The sequence below is a fragment of the Marmota monax genome, unplaced genomic scaffold (assembly GCF_021218885.2).
Source record: "Marmota monax isolate L192 unplaced genomic scaffold, Marmota_monax_Labrador192_F-V1.1 WCK01_AAM20220418_F8-fsc00021, whole genome shotgun sequence".
Lineage (NCBI taxonomy): Eukaryota > Metazoa > Chordata > Mammalia > Rodentia > Sciuridae > Marmota > Marmota monax.
The window spans coordinates 23,297,179-23,302,827 of record NW_026695228.1 but is presented as its reverse complement, the minus strand read 5'-3'; the positions used below and the strand labels follow the sequence as shown (position 1 = coordinate 23,302,827).

At 38.7% G+C, this 5,649-nt stretch overlaps 1 pseudogene; it reads left to right on the top strand.

Annotated features, from left to right (window-relative positions):
• The first annotated feature begins 629 nt into the window (after window positions 1-629).
• On the top strand, window positions 630-1,456 carry LOC124087671 (olfactory receptor 7A40-like; annotated as a pseudogene).
• The last annotated feature ends 4,193 nt before the right edge of the window (window positions 1,457-5,649 follow it).

Sequence of the window (5,649 nt, the reverse complement as noted above, 5' to 3'; positions counted from 1 at the left end):
AGATGTCTTTCACCTGTTTCATTAAGTTGATTCCCAAGTATTATTTTTGAGGCTATTGTAAATGGGGTCATTTTTCTCATTTCTCTTTCAGAAGATTTGTCACTGATGTACAGAAATGCCTTTGATTTATGGGTGTTGATTTTATAACCTGCTACTTTTTTTAAGAAGTTCATTCCTTAAAAGAAAACAAGTCAACAAATAAGTGAGTAACATTACATCTCAAAGTCCTAGGAAAATAATAACAAATCAATACCAAAAGCAGTACAAGACAGGAAATAACTAAAATCAGAGCTGAAATCAATGAAATTGAAACAAATGAAAAAACAAAAAGTAGGGTTTTTTTCAAAAAATAAATAAAATTGATAACCCACGCTAACAAAGAGAAGGAGAGAGAAAAGTCAAACTACTAACATCCTTGATTAAAAAGGAAATATCAAGATGGACACTACAGAAATACAGAAGATAATTAGAAATTATTTTGAAAATTTGTATTCCAATAAAATAGAAAATATTTAAGGCATCAACAAATTGCTAGAGTCATAGGATTTGCCCAAACTCAATCAGGATGATACACACAAGTTAGATGGATCAATGTTAAGCAATGAACTAGAAGACGCCATGAGAAGAATACCAACCAACAAAAGCTCAGGATCCGATGGATACAGAGCTGAAGTCTATATTAGTACTTTTGATGGAAGTTTTATTTTAGTTCTGTTTAATTTCAATGTACTTCTTCCTCTCCAACCTGTCCTTTGTGGACATCTGCTTCACCTCCACCACCATCCCAAAGATGCTGGTGAACATCCAGACTCAGACCAAGGCCATTACCTATGCAGGCTGCTTCATACAGATTTACCTTTTTATATTATTTGTTGAGTTGGACAACTTCCTCCTGGGCATGATGGCCTATGACGGGTATGTGGCCATCTGCACCGCATTGTCATCATGAACCACAGGGTCTGTGGAGTGCTGGTGCTGGCATGCTGGGTCACAAATGTCCTGAATTCCTTACTAGAAACTTTAATGGCATTGTGGCTGTCCTTCTGCACAGACCTGGAATCCCACACCTTGTGAACTGAATCAACTGGTCCTACTTGCCTGCTCTGACACTTTTCTTAATGACACAGTGATTAATTTTGCACCTTTGCTACTGGATGGAGGCCCCCTCATGGGTATCCGTTACTATTACTCCAGAATAGTGTCTTCCATGAGTGCAATCTTATCAGCTCAGGCAAAATACAAAGCATTCTCCACATGTGTGTCTCACCTCTTCGTGGTCTCCTTATTTTATAGCACCCTCCTGGGGGTGGACTTTAGTTCTGCTATGACCCAAAACTCATGCTCTACTGCCACAGCCTCGGTGATGTACACAGTGGTCACCCCCATGCTGAACCCCTTCATCTACAGTCTGAGGAATAGAGACATCAAGAGAGCTCTGAAAAAAATTCCAAGATAAAACTATAAAAGGGTCCATGTTGCTGGGTCTGAAAGATTTTTTGGATCACAGAGCTCAAAGCCTCAGGGCAAAAAATTAAAATATTTTCATCTGATTTTAGAAGTACAACTTGTTCCTTCTATTCGTTTTCTGGAGTTTCTCTTCCTTTGATTTCAACATCCCTATGAAAATTATAAAGCACACCCTGATAATCTTTCTGTTCCCTCTGAGATATGAACAGTGTTCCTCTTAACCACTTGCATACTTATTCAAACTTATTTTCAATCCTGGATTAGACATATTGGAAATTCATTTTCATCTCATGGGATGACATGCGTTTCTGAAAACCATTTCTTCTCTCATGATGGATCATATGGAGTAATTTTTCTTTTATTGATACTAAAACACACAGTCGTGCATGGTAATCCTGTGGGGGAATGCATTTGACAGTTAAGACGGCCTGTGTAATAATCCTATAATGGAGGGAATCCCACAGCATGGCTTTGCCCTTGTGGGTCCCTCATGCCTCCGCGTCCCCATCTCAGCTGCTCTTCCTGATGAGGCCGATTCTAACAGACCAGCGAGCTTCATGGCTGCGCACTGGCTTTTCTTCTCACCATTGTTATTCTTTTATCTTGCCCAGCTTGGTGTCCACAGCCTCCACCATAATCACTGGCAAAGCTTATTTTCAAACACGTCTCCACTTGAAGTCTATGTGAAAAGAAAAACTTAAAATGAAAGTTTGGTTACTTTGGTCTCAGAAGCAGAGAGGACATTAAATATGATGAGACAAACCTCTACATTACACATTGTATTGCTACGTAAAATATGTCTTTTCATCTGTCAAATACAATCACGAGATGTGGAAGGTTGGTGTTCTTGTGTCAGGGGTTTGATCATTGAGGTGGTCAGCGTTTTCTTGTTTGCACTATTGAGTCAGTGATGTGTTTTTGCTTGAAAATGTTCAGTGCTGCCTAGAAATATTAATCCTTCCATTATTCTAAGTGAAATATTCCTCCCCTTTCTGAATTTTACCACAGCAAGTGAAGGGTAGTAAATGAGCAATACCCATATCCTCCATTATGTGTGTCCTTCAGGCTCAGAATGACTTCAGTCCTCAAGATCAAAGAATGGCTCACAAGGGAGCTTGATTCCTGCCCTTCATGTGATTTCTGGCCACAGGCTCTCCTATGAACACGAAAGTTCTTTTATTGAGTCAGACTCAGAAAACCCCAATAGGGAGTCCCATTGGGTAATAAAAAACCTTATTACACCATTTGCATTGAGGACTGCTTGTTCTACAGCAATAGCTAGCCCTTGCAATAACTAAAGAGAACAGAGTTAAGGGTAATTGTAATAAACTGCCAGTTTGTTTCTTTGGTATTTGTTCTGATTTTAAAGACCATATTCACAGTTGGATGTAAAAGGTGGGGTAAAGTAGTCACAGGTTGCAAAGATGAGTACTTGGATACCTGTGGGGGGACTGTCCTTCTGTCCACTTACCCAGCAGCTCTGACCTAGAGAAGCTCATATAAACACACACACACACACACGCACACACACTCACTAACATGGTTCTCACCTTGCCTACCTGCTTGAATGGGGAACCTAGCAAACTTCTGTGAAGAGGCAGATAGTAAATGTCTTGGGCTTCACAGGCCACATGGTCTCTTATAGTGACTCAGTTCTGCCATGAGGGTGGCAGTCATCATAGATATCAAAGGAGCGGGTGTGGATGCCTCCCAACCAAACTTTACTTATGGAGACCAAAATTTGAACTTGATGCAAAACCACAGTGAGATGCACTTCACACCCCAGAATGAACATAGAGAGGCAAAGACTGCAGAATCCCCCTTGGAGGTGGAACCCAGAACTGCTGGTGTCTGGGGAGTAGAGAGGAGACTAATGGTTACCAGGGCTGGACAGGGAACAGGAACGGTAGTGAAGGTCGTCAACAGGCACAAAGTCACAGTTAGGAGGAATGCGTTCTGTTGTTCTGTTGCATTCTAGAGTGACTAAAGCTAATCAGAGTGTAATTTTTTAAATCTAGAATATTTTGGATAATCTTAGCACAAAGAAATGATATATGTTTAAGGTGACGCATGTGTCAATTACCCTAAAATGATCATTACACATTATTGACAACAGGTGTCAATAAGTAATATTAAAAGTAACATTTTAAAAAAGAAAATAAAAATATTGGTGAGAAAGGGGAGAATTTTGAATCCTCATAAATTACTGCTAGGAATGGAAAATGGTCCAGCCAGTGTGGAAAACAGTTTGGCAGTTGCTCAGAAGGTTAAACATAGAATTATCCCATCACACAGCAACTCCACCCCATCTGTGTGCTCCCCAAAATATATAAAACTGGGTCTCAAATAAATGCTTGTACACCAATGTTCATAGAACATATTTAGTGCTGAGTTGCTGAGGCTGGCTTTATACTTGCAATCTTCCTGCCTCAGCCTCCTGAGACACTGGGACAAAGACAAATTTATATGTTCTTAACTGAAAAAGAAGAATGACTGGCAGATAAATACACAGCAATCAAGGAAACTGAAATTAATTTTTTTAAAAGGAGCTAAAATTTCAAGCATTAGTTTAGGAAATATCTACCAAATTGATTATATTCAATAGTTGTTAGACCAGGGGTGAAATGGATATTCCTATATGGTAGGTACTAGAGTAAACTTACATAGATATTTTATTCAGCAATTTGGTACCTGTTATGAAAATTTAATCTGGATGTACCTAAGGCCCAGCAATCACACCTCTTTTAATCTATGTCACATTAAACAATCCCATATTCACAGAAAGCTGTTTATAAGATTTACTGCAGTATATTTGCAAGAGTGAAAAATTTCACTACATATAAGCAACCACCAATAAAGAATAACAAAATGAATAGGGTATATCTGTATAAATTTTAAAAACAGGATACACCTGTGCATGATATAGCTCCTACACAGATATTGAAAGATCTCCACTATAGCCCCCTGCCATAGGGTATAAATGCATTCTACTGTCATGTATAACTAATTAAAACGAATAAAAAATTAATTTAAAAAAACCTCTAATGCACGAAGTTGAATGGGAAAGGCAAGTTGAAATATAATCCATATGGTATTATCAAGTTAATACTTACAGTATAATATTGTATCTTTTTATAAGTGCAAGGTGAAGAGCCTGAGTTTAGGAGCAATGGTTTTAAAACATAACAGCCCCCATTGGTAATATGAGATTTTTTTTCAATAGTATATATAATTATTAATACTATTTCATTGTTACAAGAGTCGGCTTAAGGCTTATAAGGGAGAACACACATCATATCATCATATTCATAATAGGTGAGACTTCTGCCTAGCAAACTCAAATTGGGCCAGGAAGCAATACAGAATTTGGTGTAACCTGGGGATGTGGACATTCAAACTTACAATGTATGGATTTGTCATTATATTCCCCATGGCACACTACTAACTTAACAATAAAGACTGCAAAGAATAAGATGTCTACCAGGTATTTGAAAGAATACTTTAATTTTTCACAGCAATTACCCATTTTTCTCTCAGTGTGGTAATGAAAGATAAATAGAGAAAAATAATGCTAAAATTTATAAGGAACAATAGTAGTGTGAGGACCAGGTGGCTCTGCGGAAACTCCCTTCTCAGACTTTCTAAATGTGAGTGTTGGGAATGCCAAGTCTTGTCTCATGCTGGGGACACGGTGCTTTGGTGGAAGGGAAATGGTAAGACATGAGTTTACATAGACTCTTTCTATCCCTGCCCTGGAGGAGAGTCACGTGTTGGGCTGTTTGACTTCTCCTGACCCATCTACTGAGGCCCTGAGTTCATGAGCTTTGTTTTCATGTAAGTTACACAAGTAAGTCTAGGAATAGGTAATAAATAGATAAGTCTATTCATTCTGAACCAAGGTCCTTACAGGGCTAGAAGACCAGGAGAAATGATCCTTCATGCTTGAGCTTCTAATATACAGTGTCCCACCTTCCTGTCTCAGAAGATGTGAGTCACCCCCAAGGAGATCTTCAGCACAATTATTACCCAAACTAAGCAAATATTTGGCAACAAACCTCTGAGTTCTGAGAAATTCACCAGGGAACTGATCAGAGGAAGAAAGCATCCAGACTGTGATTTCCTCACTGTGGTCAACTTCGTCACGAGTCATATTTAAACTGGAAGCATTCTTAACTCCAGCCA